The sequence below is a fragment of the Capra hircus genome, chromosome 8 (genome assembly GCF_001704415.2).
Source record: "Capra hircus breed San Clemente chromosome 8, ASM170441v1, whole genome shotgun sequence".
NCBI classification, from domain to species: Eukaryota; Metazoa; Chordata; class Mammalia; order Artiodactyla; family Bovidae; genus Capra; species Capra hircus.
Genome location: NC_030815.1, coordinates 111,592,508 through 111,618,763, shown reverse-complemented (window position 1 = coordinate 111,618,763; position 26,256 = coordinate 111,592,508). Strand labels below are relative to the sequence as shown.

Here is a 26,256-nt window from a genome sequence, read left to right as displayed (position 1 = left end):
AGCCTTGTCCATGACCCGAAGGAGGAGTAAGTCCTACCGGACAGTGCTCAGGGGCTGCGGTTCCCGCAGTGAATCCCTGAGGGTCAGGGCCGGGTCAGGGCGTGGAGGGAAGGCGCTGGGGCGCAGGTGCCCAGAGGCGGTGGGGGTGAAGGGCCTGGGGGCCTGGCAGGGACGCAGGGGCACAGGGCCTGCGGCATCTCTGCGGCCCCGGGCGAGCTGTGTGCGCGCATCTCTGCGGCCCCGGGCGAGCTCTGTGCGGGCGCGAGCCTCTGGGAGAGGCTGGACCGCGCGCGCGTGTCCGGAGCGGCCCTCGGGTTCTCGCCGGCGTCTCGCCCGGGGCGGCCTGGGCCTTGCCTGTGGCTTCCCCACACCCGCGGGCTGTGTTCCGAGCCTGTCCTGTCTCCGCCCCTGCGGGCCCGCGTGTGAAGGCTCGCGCGGCCCAGTGGCCTGGGGCAGAGGAGACCCGCGGCCGTGACCATGTGCCGAAGCGCCGGGTCTTGCCCCTGAGGATGCACGGCTTCTTTTCCTTTTCGGACAGCGGGGCAGCGCCCAGTCGGACGGCAGGGGGCCCGAGAAAGCTCCCAGTGAGCGCTCCTCCTGCTCGGAGGTTCTGTGACTCTCCGGTCCAGACTCACAATCAACCCGCGCCTTCAGCCACAGGCGTTAAAACCAACACGGATCTGTTTCCTGAGGTGAGGCCATCCTTTGAAGAGAAACGTGAAGCTCTGATAAGATTAAACATGACTGGCTGCCTTAGGAATCTTGGAAACCACCTAATTTTAAAGTCTCTCAATTAAAACAAAAATTCAAGGCAAACGCTTTCTTGCCAACTCGCTTTCCTTATATCTGGCAAACTTGGACTCTCTACTGAGAAGATATTTTACACTGATTTAAAAATACTTGCCTCAAAACAAATGCCAATTTCAAATAATTCTGAAATTTTTGATCCTGACTGCAGACACAGCATTAACACATTGTGTCTCCCGTCGGCTCTCACTGAGGTGTTTTCTCAAGCCCACCAAACCCCGAGTCTTTCTCAGGCAGCACCGGACACATGGTCCTCTTACTGGCCTGGGGGCCCCTTCTTTCTGCGGCTGAAGCAACTCACTGCCTAATTTCCAAGCTGTGCTTTCTGTCCCCAAATTGAGACACTCCCAAGATTCTGTTCCTGAGCCTCTCGCCTCACCCTTGGCAATTTCTTTCACTGCATGAATTTAACTTTTACCTCTAATTAAACAACACAAAGTTTTACCTCCGAGCCTGCTTTCCTGTCATCATTCTCCTGAATTCCAAGTGTCTGCCACATCCCTCAACCCAGAAATCCAGGGGCTCCTCAGACGTATCGCCCAGGTTTGTCTACACCATCCTGACCTTCGCAGTCACTTTCCTTGAGCAGAAAACCACCGTCGACTGTCTCCACGCCCCTTGGAATTTCCAGTCAGCTGCGAGGTTTTGCAGTCTTTCGGGCTCAGCTCTGAGGCGACTCCCAAGCTCCCCTCTGGCCTCCCCCTGTCCCTCCTGCAGCCCCCACCCTTCTGGGCTCTGGGCTGCACTGCCTTGGCCCCGGCCACCCCTCAGTCTTAACCATCCTCAGCGCTTTGCTGTTTTCACGACGGGAAAACTTTTAAAAATCTTGTGCAGAAACCCCACCTATAAGATGGCTGGAAATGAGATGACACTCAGGATGAGGTGAGGTGGGACGGGGGGTCTCACTGGCTCTCTCAGTTGAGGCTTAGCAGAGTCTAGCTGAGAAGTCCCTTCCGCTCAGAGTCCTGGGGTGGTCCACCCCAAAACCGACGTGAACGTGGAACCCCCCCCACCCGAGGTCTGAGTTCCAATCCCACGGCAGTGCCGCCTACTGAACTGCGGGGTCCTGAAACGTGCTCCCCATCACATTTACCCAGCACGGTGTTTCACACCGAAAAGTGCCATGTGGAATCTATTGAATTGAAACCACCTTAAAACCCAGCACGTGTAAGAGACATCCAGTCTGCTTTCTACATAAAAGGAGGCATAGATAACTGGGAAGATCAGCAGCGTGATTTTTCTCATCAAGGGGAACAGACTGGGGGAATTTTGAGATCTCTTGAGAACAGCCATTGGATTGTTTTCAACGGGTGTATAAATATGCAGCAGCCGGCAGAGCTGGCAGCTCTGGGGGCTCCCGGTGGGCTGGCCTGTGAGGACTGACAGCCATCTGACTCACCTGCGGCCGCCACGGGGCAGGAGCATCCATTTACATCCATTTACATTCAGCATTCCTGTCACCCAGCTCCCAAACCTGCATATGGGATAGGTTTTTTAAACAAGGTAGTGTGACCTATGGCAATTATATTCAAACCTGATATTCCGAGCAAGATACAAGAAGCAAAACACAAATCTAAACCAATCAATTACGTGCCTGATTAGGACAAAGACAGGCAGAGCCTCAGGGAGAGATGGAGAAGCCTGCAGCTGGGCGAGGGGCATGTCTTCTCACACCTGGGGCTTTAAAAGAGGGGCAGTGCCCAGCGCCTCGTACTTAGACCTCACTGGGCACCGCAGCGAGCTGGGTTCTGCATTAGGGTTTAACGTCTGATTTCCAGTTTTGCTGATAGAACAAAACCAGGCCAGCTCCAGTGTCCTGTCCCCACCACACGTGACCTTTGTCAGTCTGAACCAGCCTTTCTCCAGGTGCCCTGTGGGTGACAGTCAGATCACGTCCGTGTCCTCTGCTGTCCACCTGACCAGGTCAGAGGAGGGTTGGGTGGGTTTCTGGGGGCCGTGCTGATCTCGGACCTCGCGTCCCACCTGCCCTGGGGGAGGGGTGGCCGGAGGGGCTGGGAGGAGAGCATTAGGAAGGGCTGGAGGAGCAGGTGCACGTGAGCCCCCGGGCGACCCCAGGCGCTGATTTCCCACCGCCCTCCAAAAGCGCTGGCCTCACTGAAATTGCAGTTTCTCGCCGGACTGCTTTCAGAGGTCCATCTTCCGGCACTGGGTCAGGGGCCACGGTTGGCCATTGCCGATCACGGAGGTCAGCCTTCCTGACCCAAGTCTGAGAGGTGGGGGGACCCCTGGGTTCCGTGGTGGCCTCCATGTCAGCCCTGCTGCTGCAGAGGGGGAGGCGCTGGCTGTCCCCTGCCCCCCACACGGCCACCCCCAGAGGAGAGGTGCACATGCCCGCCTGCGCAGCTGCTGGCCGAGCCCTGGGGGTGGCCGCTGAGGAAGCCAGCACCCCCGCTCCCCGAGGAAGGGCAGAGTCAGCCCTCGTGGGTGTGCTCTCGAAGGGTGAGTGGTTTTCACTGAGCAGGAAGGGTCAAGCCACGAGCAAAGGAAACAGGGGCCCCGGAGGGAGGGGTCGTGCAGGAAATCCACACACAGGCAAGCTCGCCTCAGCGTCACCAGGGAGCAGCCAGAAACCTGGTTGGGAAGGACAGAAGCTCCCTGACAGCTGGCCGAACACGCTGAGAAGAGGGCCTGCTAAGCAGGCTTCCGCGAACTACGTCAGCTTATTCAACGGCACTGCTAGCATCACAGGACAGAAAGCGGTGGTCGCATATGAGCTGACCATGTTCGTACATCAGGGAGGCAAATTAAGAGAGTGATGTACAGGAGAGATACCATATGATCACGAGCAACAACCTTCAGAGGCTGGCTCAACGTGGCCAAGCCAGGCAAGGGTCCCGACTGGCCAGCCGAGCTCCCGTTCGCGGTGTGGATGGCCGGGAGAGACGCTGCGGTCACTGCGGGATGGCGCGGCCGGGATGAGAAGCCGTGTCGGTGGCCCAAGGGTCCTGGAAGGGCTCGCATGCAGCCCTGAGACGACTAGTGGTCAGTCTAGAGCAGTCCGCAGTCAGGGACCCCTCCTGAGAGCAGAGCGATCAGATGGATTTTTTTTTGAGCAAGAGCCTTTGAACCTCAATTTCCTTATCTGTAAAATGGAAGTTTTTCTGAAAGTCTTTTTCAGCTCTAACATTTTAGAATTTTTGAGAAAGCTTCTAGGTATTCAACAGGTCAGAGTGAAGGACCCTGTTCTAAATGTATCAGAAGGCGAAAGGTGATTTTTGTAATGATGTGTAATCATCCAAGGCAGTCGTTTTCACTTTAGACTAAAGTGGCGGTAAGCTACGTGAGTGCAGGGCTGGCACACATACGACCACGCGCACATCACGGCTGTGCATGCAGGCACACCCACGCGAGTGTGTTACAGCTTCACTTCACAGGCTCACCGTGCCTGCTACGATGTGTTAGAATTACCTTCCTGTGCATGAGATAATCTAGGTTGTATTTCATTAAAAATAGGTCTGATAAATTATCTTCAAAACTGCCAACTGAAGAATTGCACATAATTTAGAAAATTATTGGCATCTGACAATGTTTGTGTGTCAACATATCCTGACCAAATCCCCATTTCTAGGTGTAAGACGACACAAAAGTAAATACACAAAGCCACCCCACACTTACCAACTGCTCACCTAACAGTTATCCATGCTCATTTGCACATTTCATAATTTTTAAGGTTACGTCTTCCTCCTGAGGCAGGGTACCAAGCACAGACCGCCTTCCGGCGGGGTGCAGTTACAGTGCGCGATTCAGAATGTCTTAGAATACCCAGATCCATATTTTGCCTCTAACCTCTGATCCTCACCTATTATGTGCTCACTCACTCATTCCTATATCTTCACCCTGTAAATACAAACTGCAGGCCTACTGTCTGCCAGCTGTTGTTCTCAATGCTAGAGATTCATGTCAAGGAGTAAGAGACAGCAATTGGCCTAACTAAACTTTAAACAGATATTAATCAGTTTAAGATATTTTCTTCTTAGCTTTGTTAGAAAGGTATTTGTAAGCTGAATGTGTATCCTTAGAAATTACGCAGGAGTTACAGATGTTGACTTCTTCAAAAGTATATCGAGGCGAAAGACCACGACTGTGTAATAAGGCCCCTGAAGGTACAGTGAAAGGGAATGGGAAACGACGAAGCAGTCTGAGCCAACAGATCTGTGTGCATCGCTTTAGCTACGAAGCAGTCTGTGTGCATCGCTTTAGTTACACATTTCAGCGGCCTTAAGCTATGTCTCTGTTTTGACTGCTACGCAGAGTGACCATACAGTTCAGTGCTGATGGGCACCTGGCTCAAATGTCTTCACTTTTCAAAGTTAAATCAGATTTGTAAAATCTACATTAAACTCTGATGAAAGCACTGGCCTCCAGGGTCTCATGTGGTGAGGATGCAGCTATCTTCACTATTTCGGTTACGTGTCGAGTATTTCCTGACTTCCCTGCTGGCTCAGTGGGTAAGAATCTCCTGTCATGCAGGAGGCACAGGAGACTTGGGTTCAATCCCTGGGTCAGGAAGATCCCCTGGAAGAGGGAACAGCAATCCAGTCCAGTATGCTTGCCTGGAGAATCCCAAGGACAGAGGAGCCTGGTGGGCCAGTCCACAGGGTCACAAAGGGTCAGACAACTGAGCGACTAACTTTCACTTTCATGTTCTAACAAATGACAGGGACTGGGGGTCTCGGGGTAAAGACGCCTCTCTGTCCTGGCTGCTCTGCCTGGCATCCAGACATTCTGGAAGACGCGGAGACTTGAACAGCTCGCCAAGCCCTGGTTGGGGGGGGGTGTGTGTGTGCACTCTGGACGCCGCGAGGCGGGGCCCAGCGAGGACCCCCTCCCTGACTCAGTGTCCCATTCGAACTTCTGTTCACAGTCACATCACGGTAAGGAGGGCTCAGTCCTGACAGATAACCGCACCGGCTCCTTTAGGACCCGAGCAGGGAGCGCTCACAGGTGGGTGCTGGGAGGGCTGGTCAGGACTCTAAGAGCCTGCGGGCGAGCTGTTCAGCTCCTCTCATCTTCAAAACAAGATAAAGGGTTAAAACTTGCTACGTTCTCTTACAGCCATTTCTAAAATCCGACAAACACTGAGCGGAAATTCGCTCAAAAAAGAATGTCATTATCAACAGGATTCAGACGCCCAGACACAGGACATACCCCGAACGTGATGTCGGACTCAAGGCTTCCTGGGTCGGCCTGGAGCCCCCGGCTCCCACCCTGCCCTTTCTCCCCAACGCCTTCTGCACCCAGGGAGCCGATTCTGTCCGCACACCTGTTCACGTCGGAAACAGGGTCACCGTCCATTCCTCCCTTCCCGTCGAGTCCGCATATCAACCAGTCTGCACAGCTCTGCCTCCCAAACACCTCTCACGTCAAGGGCGCGACTTGAAGAGTGGTCTTGGCCGAGTGGAGACTCCCACGCGCACGAGTGGCCGGCCAGCCTTCTTCCCAGGACCTGGATGCCTGCCATCCTCCCCAGATCCCTCCCTGCCCTCCCGGGTTCCCAGGGGCCTCTCACGTGGCCGGGCTCCGCCTGCCGTGCGGTCAGGGGCCGTATTCACCCATCTGTGCTCCCGTGAGAGTCTCGCTGTTGGTCCTGCCACCGGCTACATCTCCCCTTCTTTGCTTCGTCTGCCGCGGCCTCAGTCACAGGCCGGCCACGTGTACGCCCCGGCAACCTTCACAATGGCGTCCAAGCTCCGACATGCCTGCAGGGTCATTCGTGAGGAGGCCCAGCTCCTGCTCGGATCCACCTGCTTTGAAGGACCCGCCAGCTCTCCGGGACCCTTCACTGTCCCTGCCCTCCCTTCCCTGACCCTGTCTTAGTCCTGGGGGATCCAGCAGAGGAGAATGGACCCAGCACAAAGGTGGGGGTAGTGAGGCTCGGGCAGCCCCCCCCCGGGAATAAGGCGGGGTCAGGAAAGAGAGGGCGGGGACAGCCAGGCTTCCTGTATCGCCGCCAAGCATCCTGCGCTGAGCCGCCCGCCGCCCGCCACGCGCGGCCACTACAGGACCTTCCGCTCTGTGTGGCGTCCATCCTCACGGTCCCGGCCTGCCTGGCTGGCGGCCAGGGAACGCTTGTCGAGAGGACAGCGTTTCACTGAGTGCTTGTCCCGCTCTTAGTACCACTGGGGACTCTGTGTTCACGAGTCTCTCAAATACCGTGGCATTCAGTCCTCCCAGCATCATAGGGACATCTGAGGAAAATCCGCGTATGACCTTTACTTGTTTATGGACAAACTGCTGGTTCCATACGCTAGTCGGTCAGTGGATTGACTTACTACTGTTGCGAAACTGGAAGTTTAGCCTCTGAAGGATGATTCAAAGTTGATCCTGCGGATGGGGCAAACATGGTTCACTTAGGATGAGCTTGGTTGTCGCGGAGGAATAGTCGGGACTTTGGACCCAACGTGTGTGTGAGTGTGCGAGTGTGTGCAAGCGTGTGAGGCAAAGTGTGAGTGTGAGGGTGTGCGTGAACCTCTGCAGGACGAGCTGGTCACTCCAGGCAGTGGCAGTGTTTCGGGCTCCCCGTGTTTGCCCAGATTTCCGGGTTGGTTTGGCCTCACCAGGCTCTGCGTTTGGGGACCAGGGCCCACCTGCAGGGTGACCTTCTCCCTTAGCACTTCACCCGCCTCTGCTGGACTCCTGCGGAAGGAGCGAAAGTCCGTGTGCATCTGACACCCACACCTACACACACCTGGTCCATCCAGCAAGTCCTTGTGAACAAATGTCCCCTGGGCACAGGGGCTGGGGCAATTGGAGGGGAGGGGCCAGGAGAGGAGCCTGCAGAGGACCCTTCCCCACTCGATTCCACACAGCCTCTGCAGTCAGAGGGCCCAGGGAAGCGGCTGACAGTCTGGGACATCGTCCTGCCCAGAAGTGAGCCAGGCACTTATAATGTGCAGCTGTGTGCATCCAGGTCAGAAAATCGATTGCAAATGAATTTTTTATTCACATTTTCAAGTTCTGGAAGGAACTTGAAACATGCATGGCCTTTTAATCAATTAACCTCTTCTCAAACAGCTTATAAAAATTGTGATAGTTATTTGAGAAAAATACTGATGCTTTATTTTCTGTCAATTTCTAAAGAGTAAGTCATTCGTGAGGGGCAGATCATGGGATGGGGTAGTTATTTGCAACTCTGAAGTAAAATTTTTTCCTATTAGATGTAAATATCTTCTATTTCACTTATTATTCTATCAATTTCAGGTCAAAACCACTCAATGATTGGCTAATTTTTTTATTGCATTTGTTCAGTCACTAATGCCAACAACATATCCACAGTAACAAATGTGCTGTGAAACAGGAAGAGCTGGGGACAAATGAGACAAAAGGGAAAACAGGGTAAGTCATCATGAAGAACACAGTTTTGATGGTTTCACCTTCTCTGGAAGGATATGTTTGCTTGTAAAAATGCACTTATCTAAAAATCCAAAGGACCTGGGGCTCAATCTACAAAAATCTCACATGGTAAGTGAACGTGAAAACACACCACTGTTGTGTTCTTAGTTTTGTTGCTGGTAACTCGTTCTTTTTAATTCAGTTAAAGCTTTGAGTAAAGGCAGGACTTGAGACATGCGTGGATTTCCTGGTGTGTGGCTGGTGGCTGCTGGTGAAGACAACGCCTTTGCCCCCTGGCTTCCTCGGGCATACGTGTGTCTTCTCGGTCTGGGGAAGGGGGTTGGGGGCGGGACACTGCACCCCCACAGCAGGAGCACATAGTGTGTTGCCGTGGACCTGCTCCCCTGCTTCCCGGAGGGGTGCGTCCCTGTGGCAGGCTGGCGGGCTGTTGGAGGAGGGCAGGGTTCCAGGGACCTGCGTCCCGCAGCCAAAGCAGGTGGTGTCAGGGACTCGTTAGCCGCTGGTCCAGCCAACATCTTTCTCAACAACAGTGCTCCCACTGAAGCCCTCGTATGTGGTCGCTTAGAACCTGATGGTCTCGACAGAAGGAAAGTTCTTGCCTTCCGCTGAGATTTCAGGGTGCAAGGACTGCATTTAAGTTCTTGCAAGGAACCCGTTTCATGTAGCTGCGCTCTGTTACCAAACATCCAGGGTGTCCGAGGTGGCCCAGTGGTAAAGAACCCACCTGCCATGTGGGAGACCTGGGTTCAGTCCCTGGGTTGGGAAGACCACCTGGAGAAGGGAACGTCTACCCGCTCCAGTATTCTGGCCTGGAGACTTCTGTGGACTGTAGAGTCCATGGAGTTAGTTGTGAAGAGTCAGACACGACTCTTTACTTTTGCTTATGTTAACTTGAACTGTGGACTTTGTCTTCAAGGCAGTTGCACCGCCTCTGAAGGACAGGTGTAGGCTCTGAAGGACACGTGAAGGACAGATGAGGTGAATGAGCGGTGTGACTCCCGTGACACTTTCCTGAGCCGTCAGCTGACTCAGTGCCCAGAGTCCCAAGGTTGCACATCGCACGCTTAGTCACACGGCCCTGTGCCTTCTTAGGAGCTCAGCTCTAGCGCATGAGAGAGAGTTGGTGCGAGATCGCCGCGGTCGTTCGGTGAGACCGCTTGCACTTTCCTCACCCGTGATCACCGTTGGGGGACGCGGGCTTCTCAGGCCCCCGTCCGCTCTGCCCTTCCGATCTCACCTGCCAGCGGCCCCGAGGTCGGCACCGCCCTCCAGGTTCTCGGGTGACCCTCCCTCAGCCTCTAAGCCTCACAGACCGGCCACTGTCCCCCTCCTGCCTCATTCTGGAAATCAGCCCAACGGCAGCCTCTGGAGCTCAAAGCCAGGCAACTGGGCGTCCTGGGTGCTTCCCACCACCAGGCTCCGCCCCCTGCAGCCCCTTGCCTGGCAGCCTGCCCTCCACCTCCCTGCACCCTCCAGCCCCGTCTCAGGTGACCTGACATCACGGACACCCTGCTGGTGACTCAAGCTCTCCATCTCTCCTTCTCCATCACCCCTGACCCTCCCTACACGCGGATCCTCCTCCCCTCCAGCCCAGGAATGGCCTGGCCTTGCCTCATCATGTATGACTGTGAGAGTTGGACCGTAATAAAGCTAAGCGCTGAAGAATTGATGCTTTTGAACTGTGGTGCTATAGAAGACTCTTGAGAGTCCCTTGGACTGCAAGGGGATCCAACCAGTCCATCCTAAAGGAGATCAGTCCTGGGAGTTCATTGGGAGGACTGATGCTGAAGCTGAAACTCCCAATACTTTGGCCACCTCATGCGAAGGACTGACTCATCAGAAAAGACCCTGATGCTAGGAAAGATTGGGGGCAGGAGGAGAAGGGGACGACAGAGGATGAGACGGTTGGATGGCATCACTGACTTGATGGACATGGGTTTGGGTGGACTCTGGGAGATGGTGATGGACAGGGAGGCCTGGCGTGCTGCAGTCCATGGGGTCACAAAGAGTTGGACACGACTGAGTGACTGAGCTGAAGTGAACACCTCATCAGTGAGACAGAAACGGCTCCATACAGTGGCCCCGCCCCCTGGTTCTGCACCCTACCTGCCCCCCGCCTTGCAGCTGCGCCTGCCGGGCCGCTTCTGGTCCCTCACGGCTGCTCTCTGTCTGCAGCGGAGCCCCGCGCCCTCCTGTCAGGAGACCCCCACCGCAGGTGGCCTCCTTTCCTGCCCTGCCTCTCTCTCCTTTGCACCTGTCTTCCGTAAAATCGAGCTCAGTGAGCACAGGGGTTTGCTCTGCTCTCCATGGGGTCCTTGGCATCTTGGGGTGCCCATCCCTTCAGGGGTGCTCAGTAATAAATGTTAGATAAGTGAATAAATAGCTGTGGACACACAAAAGGTATCTAGTTATCCACACATTGGTACAAATGAACATCAATTTACAAGTAATCTCCAGAGAAGATGAGGTCACAGTTTGACTGAAGGGTAATTTGATCGGACACATGGGAATAGGGGCATGGGACTAGGCAGGAAGACACGATTTTTACCATTTTGGTTCACAGAGAGGGATTCCATTAAACAGAAATTTTTTCCCTAGAAAATGAGTGAATGAAGAAAAAGCCCAGCCAGGTACTTTTCCTGCGCTATTAGCCTAACTACCTGAAGTATTGGTTTCCTGGATGAAGGCTTTAAACTTATTACTTTGTTATCTCTCTTTCCTGTTGTTGCTGTTTAGTTGTGACCCCGTGCGCTGCGGCCCGCCAGGCCCCTCTGTCCATGGGGTCTCCCAGGCAGGAACACTGCGGCCCGCCAGGCCCCTCTGTCCATGGGGTCTCCCAGGCAGGAACACTGCGGCCGGCCAGGCCCCTCTGTCCATGGGGTCTCCCAGGCAGGAACACTGCGGCCCGCCAGGCCCCTCTGTCCATGGGGTCTCCCAGGCAAGCGCACTGGAGTGGGCTTCCGGTTTCTCCTCCAGGGCGTCTTCCTGACCCAGGGACCAAGCCCACGTGGCCTGCCTTGCAGGTGGGCTCTTTACCACTGAGCCAATCTTCTTTCAATCTGTCTGTCTCACCCACATACGTGTTGCTTTTGTGCCTTAATGTGTTACACATTTACATATGATGAACAGATAAGAAAACAGTAAGACAACGTTTGCTGTTAATATCTGTGTGTAAATCGTGCACAATTAAAGTTATAAAGAAAAAGTTTCTTTGTAATTTAAAGCCACCATACTTGCGACTCACCATCAGAATTAGATGGACCTGAAGTTAATTTTTGTCAGCAGCTACATATGCAAGTGTTTAAATACAAATAAAGAGAGCTACATAATGTTAAAACTCCCCCCAGGAATCTCCCACCTCACACAACAGGATGCGCAGCTGGCTGTGAATATGATGGGAACCAGCACGTGATCAAGATGGTAACAGAAAACACCCAACAGGCTTTGAAAAGTGCCAGTCTCCCTCCCAGACACAGGGTGGAATCAAGCCTGTGTCTGTCAGTTCAGATGTCCTCTTGCCTTCATTTTGTAAAGGGACTCAGGATTTAACAGACCTGAAGGCAAGGACGGTGACTGAGCGACAGGGACCAGTCTAGTCTCCCTCCCTCCAAACCCAAGCCTGGCTGGAGGGATGGGCTGGCTCTTTAAACAGGACTGAGATCCACAGTCTCTTTAAAAATAACTCAGTTCACAACAAGGACTCGGTGTCCCTCTCCCTCCCCCACCTCTATTTTGGGACGCCAGCCCTGTTATCACGGAGCAGAATGACATTCACAGCAGGTACCACTGACACACGGAAATTTGTTGGCTCAATGGCACTAATTGGGTATCTGTACTTGGGAGGATGATGGCGCAAGGGGGAGGTGTTTAAACCTGTGAGTTCAGAACCCCCTTTAGGGTCCATTTCCATGTAAATGAAGAGCACCCGCAGCTTCTGTGCAAGGCACTTGGTAAGACATCCAAGCCAGCCCCAGACTACAGGGAGAAGCCTTGAGCAAGGAAACTGATACAGCAGAAAACCGTTTTTTCCCTCACCTTCTGCATGCAAGATTTATGCAAGAAACTCCCATTAGCACTAATGAGACTTATGCATGTAAATCTCCCATGAAATGACAGGGGATTAGCCCCATCCATCACCGTGCAGACGTGGCTTCCAGGGAGGCTTCGAGCAGACAGACCGCCTCCCCTTGAAGTGCTGAGGCAGCAGAGCTCGGCGAGGCCTGGGGAGGAGGGGTCCCCACGGAGCCACAAGGCAAGGGGTGGGGGGCGGAGAGGCTGATCTGCGTGAGTGGGCAGGATTCAGAGATCGCAGGCAGAGCGCCCTCCTGCTCATGACACCCCACGAGCACAACGAGACCAGTGACCCACCGTGCACAGATGGGTTCTCTGCCCGTCACAGTTCCACACTTTCTCTCAGGAGGACAGACGACGCATTCCCAGCAACCAACTGTCCCCAGTGTCCTGGCAGGCTCTGCACACGCCGGGAAGGAGACCTGTTGCCTTTTTCCCGGCATCGCTGCTGGTGGAGATTCCGTCTCCGCCAGGCTCCCGGGTGGAAGGGCTGTCTGATCCCCGGGACGCCTCTCCTCTCCCCCGAGTGTCCCTCTGCCCACTCCTTTCCCACGGATCTGCCCCGGGTCCCCTCTGCTGGCCTTGCGGGATGTCTGTCCTGCATTGGGCCTCTGCGGGCTCTCCACGAACACTCGGTGGATACAAACACGGACGGTGAATTTCAAGGGGGGCAGGATCCTTAGGTATCCCCAGGCCACGATGTGGGAAGAAATTCCTCCCCCAACCCCAGGAGCCTTGTCTGTCCTCCCGCCTCCTCCAACACCAATAAGCTTCTGTGTAGAAACACGCCTTCAAAGTGTACACACAGCGACACTCATGGGCTTTGCGCCCTGTGAGTTTTCATTTCACAACACATGCTGGGCCGCAGTTTATACAGGCTCCTGCCTTCAAAACTAATTCTTAGCATTCCATTGCAGGAATACAGGAAATTCCTTTAAGCAGTCTTTGTGGACAAAAAGTTGTGTACAAAATCCGGCTCTTGCAAACAAGTCTACAATGTGTAATGAAAAATAGCCAAGCCTTCTAAAATGCTAACTAGGTGACAAAGCCATTAGATTCATCCAGTCCTTCCCGCCAGGCTCTAAGGTAAATGCGTGCAGTCACACCTGATGTCCAGAGGGAGATGGAGACTCGAGGGACTGTAGCTTGTCCAAAGTCAAGCTTGGACGTGGATCCCGCGGGCGCTGCCCCACTGCAGCGTCACACAGACAGCGTCTCACACACACACACACGCAGCTCCTGAGCGTGTCTGTGCACCAAGTCCATAGACGTGGAAGAGCTAACACGGAGGCAAGGTCCTTGCTAAGCTTCGCTGATGTTGCTCCTGTCTGTAACCCAGGCTCCTCAGGGCTGCTGGAGCAAGGCTGGTGGGTGTGATGCCAAGACCCTGTGACTCTGTCACGTGGACGATACTCATGAAGCTGAACACCTTTTCCAATGGAAAAGCCACTTGCACCTTCCCTGGAATAGCTTCCCATACCCTTCCCAGGTGTAGCTAACAACTGTCACACTTAATGTGCTGGTAGGTCACCGTCTGCCTGCTCCTGCTTGGCTCTAACGGGTCTGTTCCTTGTTTGTTTATTACCGCAACACTGAAACAAGGCATGCGCTACAATTCCCATCTTTTGAAGGTAGTTTTGACCAGGGAAGATTTATTCATTCAACTTGTATACTATCTGTGTTTAAATTTAACACCACTTTCAAGACTGGAATGCCTTCTTCACTATGCTTCGGCAACTGTCTGTTAATTCCCACCCATGAATTCTACATTGGATTTAAGTTGTGCATGAAAGCCACCCATGCGATAAGGGCTAACATGATTTTTATTCTAGTCAAATGAGAACATATCCACGAGGCAAAAGAAAATGATACAAGAGAGGACAGTTGTACTTCCTCCCCCAAAGGAAAAATACATAAATCTCCAGTGGCCATTCTAGAAACTTCTCTGGGATGCGGCTACTTGAAAATCCCCTTCTAGGCGTGAGAAGGAAGTGGGACGTCACTCAGCTTTCCTTCTTCAGCACCCACTACACAGGCTTAGGCTCCTACGTCGAGCTGCAATGTCCATTGTCTGGCAGGAAATTTTAAAGCTCAGCATATTACTTCTTCATGAAAGCATAAATTCCACTAACTCCTTATAGAGGGGACTGTTGACATTAGCAGACTCAGAGGTTTAATGATAAAACCTCTTCCATGGAAGATGTTGCCAGTTATTTAAGCAGAATGTGTCTCTCCAAACACACAGACGATGGTAGAGCTTTATAAATAAAATGGTGAACAAATGTTGAGACCCAAGGAGAGGGTGTGAACTGTTGTTAGGGAGGAAATATGAAGGTTAAACAGGTCTGCGTTTAGCTTGACCAGCGCCACACAGGGCCCCAGCGAGGCCTCGGGATGCACGTGTCTCACCCGTCGCGGACTTTCACTCTCCCGCGGGTGTGTGCAGCCCCTGACGGGAGAGGGGCGCCCCCAGCACCCCGGGGTGCGGCAGACGCGGACCCCGAGCGCGTGGAGGGCACAGCCATGTAGTACGTGCTGCACCCGCTCTGGGGGCGCTTCTGCTCTTGGGGTGTTTCTGGAATTTTATAACGTGCAGTCTGATGTTCAGAACTCCTGGGGCGGGGAGCCCCTGGGTCCCTTCCGCCCGCTGCCCCTGCAGATGGCTCCGGGCGGCCCTGTGAGGTCGGGGCTCCCTGGGCACCTCTGGCTTCGGAGGCTTCCCGGGTTCAGCGCGGGGGAAATGGGAGGCAGGGCATCCCGACTCTGCAGCTTGGTGTGGAAAAGCATGCCACCCTGAAGTGCTCACAGGCCTGCAGGAGGTCAGGAGGCGCGCGAGGTCACGGCCGCGGGTCAGGAGCCGACCTCGCTCCTGGCAGCGGGACGGCCGTGGAGCCCGGGCACGCTCCCTGGGTGACCCTGGGCCTGCAGGGGGACTCGGGGCCCCCGTCACCCCCACCCGCGCGGCCTCGCCTGCTCCCCACTCCGGCTCCAAGCAAATGCCCATGACCAGAGGCGGCTCCTCTCTGCTGGGAGGAGAGGACTGTCAGATCAGACGCTCCCGTTGCAGTCCGGGGTGGGGGAGCGATTAGTCACTTCGCCGCTGCTTTTCAAGACAGTGTTGGCCCTGGACTCTGAGACAAGTCACGAGAAAGCAGAGTTCCACCATCACCCACATTTCAGAAAAAAAACAAAGCCCTTTTCTTTCTTTTTCACTATCTGTAGTACCTTATAACATCACGCTTAATAAATATTTTTATAATGGCAGATATAAAAGGTATAAAGATGATTTAAGCAATACTGACGAACCACTATGAAAATGATCAAAAAGCATTATGTGGTGAATTAGGGATGATCTTGAGACGAATCACAACGGGAAATTATTGGGCTGTCTTCTGGGAAGGGTGCACAAAAGCGGTGAACTCTGAGTGTTGTTAACAGCATCGCCCCCTTAGCGGCAACCTAGCAGTTTTACAAATTCTTGGTGTGCAAGCTCGTATACACACAACACATGCGCACACAGGTCGTATCTGTTGTGAGTACATGTGGAGTAGACACAAGGGTAGTCACGTGTGATGTTTGCACAGGGCTTCAGGGACATGGTGTAAAGGCTAGTCCCAGCTCTTAAGTCAGGAGCCTAATCGCCCACCTAAGCTTGAATCCCATCTGTGCCATTTTCTGTGCAATGCTGGGCCTTTTATTTAATTTCTCTATACATATGTTTCCTCTGATAGAAGTTATGGATAGATGGAAGAGGAACACAAGGTGTTTCGAGGACTGAGTGGGATGTGGTGAGAGGTACTCTGAGAGCAGAGCTTGGTACTTTTGTTCAGCTGCTCAGTCATGTTCAGCTCTTTGCAGCCCCACGGACTGCAGTGCACTAGGCCTCTCTGCCCTTCTTATCTCTCTGTTTGCTCACACTCACGTCCATCGAGTCAGTGATGCCACCCAACCACCTCATCCTCTGTCGTCCCCTTCTCTTCCTGCCTTCAGTCTTTCCCAGCATCAGGGTCTTTTCCAATGAATCAGTTTGCCTCAGGTGGACAAAGTATTGGAGCTTCAGTTTCAACATCAGTCCTTCCAACGAATATTCAAGACTGATTTCCTTTAGGATGGACTGGTTTGATCTCCTTGCAGTCCAAGGGACTCTCAAGAGTCTTTTCCAACACCACAGTTCAAAAGCTTCAATTCTTTGGCACTCAGCCTTCTTTATGGTCCAACTCTCACATCCACACATGACTACTGGAAAAGTCATAGTTTTAACTAGATGGACCTTTAAAATTTGGCAAAATGCCTCTGCTTTTTAATATGCTGTCTAGGTTTTTCACAGCTTTTCTTCCAAGGAACAAGTGTCTTTTAATTCCATGGCTGCAGTCACCATCCACAGGGATTCTGGAGCCCAAGAAACTAAAGTCTCTCACTGTTTCCATTGTTTCCCCATCTATTTGCCATGAAGTGATGGGACTGGATGCCATGATCTTAGTTTTCTGAATGTTGAGCTTTAAGTCAGCATTTTCTCTCTCCTCTTTCACCTTCATCGAGAGGCTCTTTAGTTTTTCTTAGCTTTCTGCACTTGGCTGGTATCCCTCGGGCAGAGTTTGGTACTAGCAGATACTTAAGGAACATGGGCTTTCCCAGGTGGCTCAGTGGGAATACTGAGAATACTCCTGCTAATGCAGGAGATGTGGCTTCCATTCCTGGGTTGGGAAGATCCCCTGGAGGAGGAAATGGCAGCCCACCCAGTATTCTTGCTTGGAAAATCCCATGGACAGAGAAACCTGGCAGGCTTCAGTCCATGGGGTTGCAAAGAGCCGGACACGACAGGGCGTGCACACACACAATGAGCCCTCAGCACTTATCACCAGCGTCTGCAGTCCGCAGTATTGCCATGGGCTCCGCTCCACTCGATCTGGCCCTTTATCCCTATTTCACAGAAAAAGAAAGACTTTGAAGGGATTTTCCCAGAGGAATACAAATGTTAATCGGCAGGGCTAGGACAAAACTAACAGTATTTGTCAGCTGTTTTAAAGAAATCTGCTTCAAAGGGTCAGAGAGCAGAGATACATGAAGCCAGAGCTATTCCAGCAGATTCCTCCTTCTGGATGAACGGTGCACTTTTCTTTAAAGTAGGCACCATTCGGAACACAATTCATGCAGTTTTTTGGGGGGAAGTAAATATTGATTTCATTTTGAGCGACATCTTTAGTGCGGACGTTGGCTGGGAGTGCGATCTCCTCCTTGGGCCCAGGCTCAGAGGAGACTCGGTTTCTTGGAGCAGCAGCTGTGGGCAGCCACAGGTGCCCAGCTCGCAGCCGTGGTGGCTAACTGGGCCACACAGACAGAGAATGCCCCAGATCTAAGCCTTGTGCAGTGGCACTTTCACTTCTCCCGTGAGAGCAAGCCCCGGAGTCCTCTTGACTGGGGGTGCTCGGGGATCTGGGACTGTGGACAGGAAGTAAGTCCACGGGGTACCAGGGGTCACTGCCAGTTGAGCAATGATGATGGGACCACGGACCCTTAACCTGCGCCCTTCTGGCGCTGAGCTGTAACCTAAAGGGTAGAACCAGGGAAAGCACAGTCCTGGGAATCTATAGCTCCAAGGCGGCAGGCGATAAGAATCTGGATGGCCAACTGTGATCACGCTGGGCGCTGGAGGCGGAAAGGGAGGTGGGCAGAGTGAGAGCAACTAGCCGGCAGCTTCTGGGATGAAGAGCGCTGGATCGGGCCATTCTGGATTCCCTCCACAAGGACCGGGAGATGGAGCCAGCCCGCATTCTCTCCCGCGGGCTGCAGGAGTCACACCCGTTTCACCAACACCAAACGTAAGCCAGGAGGAATCGAATCCTTTGTCCCGACAAGCAGCGGCCCCTGCTGAGCGACCGCAATCCGTTCCTGTCCCTCGACTGCATCTCTGGGTTGCGTTTTCTCCTGCATAGAAGGTCACTCCCAATTCATACGTCTAACGACTTAACCTTGCAAGACCCAATTCTGGGTCCTCTGCAAAGACATCTTTCCCATCTGTAATCAGAGCGAAGCTCTCTTTTTCATCCTCCTAAATCATCTTCCCCAGGTCTCTGGTTGCCAGGAGAAGTGACCGAGCTCCTCACAGGGGCTGGGAGCAGAGATGACCAGGCTCTGCCCTGCCCCGAAGGAAGGAGCCTCAGGCCTGCTTACTGTGGTCCTCTCCATGGGGACCCTCTGGGGACTGTAACCATGCCTCATGCATCTTATATCTCCTGAGCCTAGACGGGTTCGTGGCACAAAATAGGTACTCAGCATTGCTGAAACAGTGGGGGACATGTGATTCATACACAGTCTCCCTGGGCACATGGGACAGAAAGGGTAGTTATGAACAAACCCTTTCTTTGTGTCCTTGTTTGTCATCTGCTCGGCTGCTAACTTCTGAAATACTTTCACTGGGCTTGGAAATAGAGTTGCATTAGTGATTGAAATGGGAAGGCTCCTTGAAATCGGTGATTTGTGTGAAATGTAGATCTCTGAACAAAATTCCTTTCTATCCCATCACTGGCCACCCACATCTGGTGTCTGTGTGGTCTCGGCTACTTATTCACTACAGCTTTTTAGCAGAATCACTTACGGTCTCTAATCTCGCCTTTACTGAGCTCTGAAGTGGGAAGAATCATCACTCAGACTCGCAGAATTTGGGAGGAATTTAGTGCTTACCCGGCGCTGATGTACAGGGCAAGGCTCGGTCACTGGTAGGTTTTGTTGCGTCAGAAATGACACAGGAGGGTCATTAATCACACATTCAAATACGCTGCACCTTTCCACACTGTTAGCATTGACTATGGTCTTGAGTGGTGCCCTATCATACCTAAGTTTTGTATCTTCTAGACTAACTATGAATAAACAGCCAGAAAGCTTACCTGATGGAAGAGGCCAGGTGGGATCTTCCACGACACTGGTGGTTTTCTGCTAAGGAGCTACTGATGTCAGAATTCTGAGTTTTAAGAACTTTAACAGAAATTGTCTCGTCATTCTCAGTGAAGATTTGTGTAAAAGTTTATATTTATCATTCCTGTTTAATTGCTTATTGTTTTCCAGACCAGGATCAGAAGAAAAGAAAAGAAAATCTAATTTTTTTTTAAACTGAAAAAACATGTATTTACGGTAATGTTGCCTATTCAAATTGGATAGGAAAATTCACTACCATAAAGTATAAAATCCTCTATTTCTGTCTGATTAAGAAACTTGGCCATGCAATTTATATTTTCGAAATAATCCCCATCAAGAGTCTAATGTCACTGTTTTGCAGAAGAAGAAAGGTCCGTCCTACAATTCATATGGGCTCTCCAGGAACCCCCAAATAGGCAACACAGTCTTGAAAAAGAAGAACAAATCAGGAAGCTTCATATTTCCTGATTTCAAAACTTACTGCAAACTCACAGTAACCAAACCAGTGCGGCACGGGCGAAAAGGCCCCAACAGGCAAGGAGCGGAAGAGGCAGCCCGTAAATAAGCCCTCTACACGCGGCCCAGCGACCCTCGACGAGGGTGGCAAGGCCGCTCAGGGGGAAGGGCTCGACAAATGGTGCTGGGAAACTGGATCCTTACATGCAGAAGAATGACACTGGACCCTTACCTTACCCCATATACAAAAAGTCACTCCATAGGGATTAAAACTCAGAACCGAACATAGGGGCTAAAGCTATACAACTCTGAACAGAAAATATATAGGAAAATCTTCACGATGTTAGACTTGGCAATGATTTCTTGGATATGAGACCAAAAATCACAGAACAGAAGAAGGATAAATTGGACTATGTCAGGATTAAAAGCCTTTCGCTATCAGGACACTGCCAACCAAATGCCAAGGCAAACTGCAGAATGGAAAAAAAATATTTACAAACCGTTTATCTAATAAGGGCTTAATATCCAGAATATATACATGACTCTGATAACTCAGTGACAACAACAAAGCTATCTGATTCAGGCAAGAAGCTTCAGTGGACATTTACCCACAGAAGACACACAAGTGGCCAATGAGTGCATGGAAAGACCCTCAACCTTTCTATCACCAGGAAAACGTAAGTCAGAACACAGTGAGATACCACTTCACACCCATTCACATGGCTGTGACCAAAAACAAACCCACTGAAACAAGGCGTTGGTGAGCATGTGGAGAAACCGGAGCCCTCGTGCATGGACGGCGGGAACGTAAGTGCGCCTCCATGATGGAAAACAGCATGGAGGCGCCTTAAAAAATTAACATCCGATCAAACAGTCTCACATCTGGGTATACCCATGAGCAGAACTGAAAGCAGAGATTCAAACAAATATTTGTACACCCACTCAGTCGCGTCCGACTCTGCGACCCCGTGGACTGCAGCCTACCAGGCTCCGCCCTCCACGGGATTCTCCAGGCAAGAGTACTGGAGGGGGTCGCCATTTCCTTTTCCAGAGGATCTTCCCAACCCAGGGATCGAACCCAGGTCTCCCACATTCCAGGCGGATGCTTTAACCTCTGAGCCACCAGGGAAGCCCGGGGTTCCACAACCCATTCATTCATTCAGAGCATCATTATTCTTAGCAACGAGAAGGTGGAAGCAACCCAAACGTCTATTTACAGAGAGTGGATAAACCTAATGTGGCCTCTGCCTACCACAGAGTCTTATTCAGTCTTAAAGAAGCAGGGGATTCTGACACCAGCTACAATGTCACGCTGTTAAAATAACCAGCCACTAGTGGGCTCCAGTCCCCGGGGTCGCAAAGAGTCAGACCCGACTTAGTGACTAAACCAGCACCAAAGGACCGATATTGTATAATTCTGTGGAGGTGAGTGCTTAGTGGAGACAGAGTTTAAATCTGGGGAGATGAACAGGTTCTGGAGACGGGCAGTGAGGGTAGCGCTCAGCTCCGTGGATGTGCTCCACGCTGCTGAACTGGGCACTTAGAGATGGTTCAGGTGGTCAGTTTTACATTCTATGTATTTCACCACAATTGAAAAAAACCCTTAAGGAAGAACATTAGCCATCACTGGGCGTCTCCAAGGCCCTGACTCTCATGGGGCACGGCAGCACCAAGGGAGGCTGACCATCCCTAACCGAAGCGACCTGTGATGACTCCGGACACTGCACACAGGCCCTCACTAAAGACTTGTCTGCCATCCTTAAAGACAGAGTCCCTGAGTAGACTAGCAGTGGAAAGAGAGATCTGATTGCAAAGCAACTCTGTACAAAGGGACTTCCCAGGTAGGGCTAGTGGAAAGAATCCACCTACCAGTGCAGAAGACCCAAAAGACCCGGGTTCGATCCCTGGGCGGGGGAGACCCCCTGGAGGAGGGCATGGCAACCCACTGCAGTATCCTTGCCTGGAGAGTCCCAAGGACAGAGGAGCCTGCCAGGTTATAGTCCGTGGGGTCACATAGAGTCGGCCACAACTGAAGCGACTGAGCAGGCATGCTGTACAAAGAAGCCCCCATACCACTAACAAAGGCCGAACAGACCTGGTAATCTGGCCGTGAAATTGCTTTCTAGATAATGTTGTAATTGCATAAAAAACGATTTGAGTCTCTGTTTAGTAATAGTGATAATTTCTGACGTTGTACTGAGTGTATGAAGGTTAAGGACATTCTACCCTTGATCAAATACAGAATCCTCCATCACAAACCTGTCTTTGTGCTTTTTCAAGTACATGTTAAGGTAATACGCACATGTCTGCACGTGGAGCCTGGAGTAGGGCGCGGACCCTTACCTTTATGTGGCCCTTGGATCGCCGTGCGTCTGTGGACCACCTGGACCCTTCCCCGACGGGCTGTTGTGGACAATGCCAGAGACACAGACTCTTGACTGGACCCGATAACTACATTTTTTTCCTCCTCCAAGAGGTGCAGTCGGTCTAGAGAAGAAGAGAGGGCAGAGGAGTAAAGTCGATTTCCATAGTGCAGGAACATCCCACCTGGGGTCCAGACACCAGGGAGGCTCGCCTTGAGGAGGAGAGCGGACGACAACCAGCTGGCGCATAGACACGCCACGCCGGGGAGCTGGGGGGGCACACCAGGGCGCTCGGGGGGCACGCCAGGAGGCTCCAGGGGCACGCCTGGGTGCTCTGGGGGCACGCCGGGGCGCTCCGGGGGCACGCCGGGACGGTGTCACAGTGGACTCACTCTCCATCAAGGATTCCTTGTAGGAAAATCTCTTTAGAAAACAAAACTACTTTTGTGATGTCAAGATTACACAAAACTGCAACTGTGCTCTCCTAAAACCAAGTGTAAGAGCTATTTTTGATTGAGTCTGGAAATCGTAAAGCCAGTATGAAGTATTTAGAAGCGAATTAGGGATGCAGAATAATGTGTCTGCGTGTCAACACACAGCTTCTAGGTCATAGGTTGTCAGATGCGTTTTTACTTTTTTCATCTTCTCCATTCAAAGGACAGTAAATAAGCTATAGTCCTTCCCACAGAAAAGGCTTTACAAGGACATGCTATTTGCTAATGAAAAGGGAAAGCAAAGTACAACCTCTTAAGTGTTCATTAAAAATTTCTATTTGTTGTACCTATAAAGCAACAACCAACTGTAGTGTTTAAAATGGCCTTTGTGCATAATCTCCTATGATGAATATTTGCATATGGGCACAGTTATTCTGAAGATGTTCTGAGATGTCACTAAATTGGTTACCAGTGGTTTGAATGGGATTCGAGGCAGTGGTTTTATGAAAATGCATCTTAATTCTCATCATATGAAGAACATCAAAGTAGATGAATTTAAATAAATCTTATAAATCAGCCAACACAAAGCAAAACAATTACGCGATTGAAAAATGAGTGAAAAGGATGATGTATTAATGATCAAAGCCACTTCATCTGTTCCTTTGCCAACACTTTGCTCAACAATCACGTTTCAGCGAACAGTTTCCACATTTCACTTTCCTGGTAATCCCAGGAAGCCACCGCTGTGGCTCCAAGCATTTCCTAAAGGACTCAGGCAGCATCACATGGTTCCCCTTCGTTTCAGGGAATCCGTGAGGTTCTACCCTGCAAGGACAAAGCTTACCCTGAGGGGCAGTCAGGAAAAGGACAGGCTCTCCAGGAGCGCGATTAGGATCTACGAGACCCTAATCTGTGGACAACGTTCCGTTTGGTGCATGCTCTGTTCTCCACCCTCACATTCAGAAATAAATCGGCGAGTTGAGAAAACATTCTCCTTCCCGTGTAGACACCACCTTGCTGAGGCTTTCTTGGACCCGCTCCTCCAAATAGCACTGAGTCTGCACTTCCACCCTTGTGACAGGCTTCCCTGGTTCCCTCAGGCTCACGGGGAGCTGGGGTTCCCCACAGACATGAGACACCCTGTCCCCTTTGGGAAGATGGACAGAACTTAGGGTGGCTGTCAGCAGGAGACACCACGTCTCCCCTAGAGGGGTCTTCACCCCCTAGTCATGTGTCGGATATAGATTAAAAACTCATTGACAGATGGATTCCAGGCTAAATGCCCCTGAAGGGTATTTGACGCTTCTGACTAAATGCATTATCTGTTTTGATTTAAGATGACTGAGATGTAAAACAGAAATTTCTTCTTTAAGGCAGAAGCTCAAAAAACAGAATGAAGGCTCCCGAGCCAGTTCTTTGAACAAAACGCGTCTCATTGTGTAAGAAACGTCGGAGCATCTGTATGGCGGAGCCCCTCGGGGACGCGTGCTCAGAAGACGCGGCCCTCCAGGCGCTCAGGTGCGGGCCAGGGGGCCACGCCCCGCCGTCCTGCCTGCTCCCTGCCTGCCGCCCCTGCCGCTCGCGGTGATTTGAGACGGACTCCCCAGGACGAGCTCCCGAAGAGTTTAGTGAGCAGCTTAGTTGCCAAACGCAAACGAGGCAAGCAGCACTAACAGCAGGGGCGCCTTTGGGCGTTGTCACGGCTCCCCTCACCCACGTCACTCAGATGAGGCTCGGCTTTCCTTATGGCGCCGTTGTATGGAAGAACTGCACTCTTTTCACTTTCTTTTAAACTTGTATTGAATAACTGCACTCTGTTCACTTTCTTTTAAACTACCTGCTTTGAGACAATCGTAGATAATCCACATACAGCTGTAAGAAGTGGTGCAGAGAGCTGAGCCAGCGATCACACCTGTGCCCAGCACGCCGTGGGCTCACCCGCGCCGGGCATCCAGGGTGGCGGGCGGTGGTGAGGAAGGGGTTCATGTGGGTGGGGGGATTCCCTTCCCAGGAACACAAATCATTGTCTCATCTTAAAACAATACATGGTAAAGACGCAATCTGAAGTAGAAACTCAGTTTTAGACCACTGCGTTATAAATGGCTGTATTATAAAATTCATTTTAATTTTATCTTTATTAATATTCATGACCTAAGACAGATTTTGACTTTCTCCATTTAAGAGGACGAGGTATTGCTTAGTTTTTACATGAGTCATGTAGTGAATAAAGAGCATTCTTTGTCCCCAATTCAAGGATGATCGATAACTTCCTTTTTGGACTGACTATATATTAAGAGAGAGACTGAAATTTAGTCACTCATCTTGTCGTGAAAGACAGACATCCATGACCCTTTCTTTGAAATGTTCGCATTTTGGACGGGAGAAAACCACTTTCCCTGTTTCTTCCTTCCCTTCCTCCCTCTTTTGTTATTTTTAAAATGTGTTTCCCGGTGATGAGGGAGGAGAGGGTATTCCAGGCTGGAATCTGGAAGCACTTCTCCATCTGTAACAAATCATAAAAGGGTCACCTTTAGTCTCGTTATGTGTATAAAGTGGTTAAAAAGCTACTGTGATATAATTTTCACTCTCTATTAATTTTTTCTTCCGACCTTTCAAAAAGACCATCAAAGAAACTGTGCCGAGCAGTCTGAGGACTCTGCCCCATGAGTGTGCCGTGGAGAGCAGGGTGGACCATTCTCTGTGCCAAGCAGTGCGAGGACTCTGCCCCTGTGAACGTGCGTGGACTACAGCACGCCAGGCCTCCCTGTCCATCACCAACTCCCGGAGCTTGCTCAGACTCATGTCCACTGAGTCGGTGATGCCATCCAACCATCTCATCCACTGCCGTCCCCTTCTCCTCCCGCCTTCAATCTTTCTCAGCCTCAGGGTCTTTTCCAAAGAGTCAGTTCTTCACATCAGGTGGCCAAAGCGTTGGAGTTTCAGCTTCAGCATCAATGAATCTTCAGGACTGATCTCCTTTAGGGTGGCCTGGTTGGATCTCCTTGCCGCCCAAGGGACTCTCGAGAGCCGTCTTTCCTCCAGTTCGCTGGTCTCTTTTCTTTCTGTCTGTTGGCTTGCTCTGTTTTCCTCCCTCTTAGAGGATGTTCTCAGGCGTCTGAGGGCCCTTGGCGGTTGCGAGCCGTCTTTCTTCCAGTTCGCTGGTCTCTTTTCTTTCTGTCTGTTGGCTTGCTCTGGTTTCCTTCCTCTTAGAGGAGGTCCTAAGCGTGGACCTGGAGGATGTTCCAGGCGTCTGAGGACCCTTGGCAGTTGTGAGCCATCTTTCCTCCAGTTTGCTGGTCTCTTTTCCATTCTGTCTGTTGGCTTGCTTGGTTTCCTTCCTCTTGGAGGATGTTCTCAGGCGTCTGAGGACCCTCGGCGGTTGCTGGCGTTTACCTGGGCAGCAGTGGCGTGTCTCCTGGATGGATGCCCTGCTCACGCTCACATGGGAGATGCACCTGGATCTGGGCTTCTGTGTCACGTGTGTGGTCCGCGTGTGGTGAGTGAGAACTGGACGCTGTGCGCAGGCAGCATGGGCTTCGCGTCCAGCCTTCACGTGAGTTACGGAATTTTTTCTCTGCATCAGTTTCACCATTTGCAAAGGGGTCACCACAGAAGAGCTTATGAACAGTTTACAAAACTTTCAAAAAGCGGCACGTTACTGGATTGTGCCTGCTGCACAGTGATAGCTACAGAAGGGTGTTTTGAACCAGTCAGTTGATAAACAAGCACCTGTCACCGAGGAATCTGCTCGGCAGAAGATTAGGGGGATTGCGAGGGGCTGAATACTCAGCCTCTGCCCTTCCTCTGGGTCCAGCTTTCTGCACAGTGTCCAGCCTCAG

General features: G+C 51.8%; 1 protein-coding gene across 8 annotated transcripts in view; it reads right to left on the bottom strand.

Annotated features, from left to right (window-relative positions):
• MYT1L (myelin transcription factor 1 like) overlaps window positions 1–22,103 on the bottom strand; it is a 167,481-nt gene extending 145,378 nt beyond the window's left edge. For all 8 annotated transcript variants that reach the window (XM_018052729.1, XM_018052732.1, XM_018052730.1 and 5 more), the window contains exon 1: window positions 21,964–22,103. The gene's annotated coding sequence lies outside the window, so the exon portion shown is untranslated. The remainder of the gene's footprint in view (window positions 1–21,963) is intronic.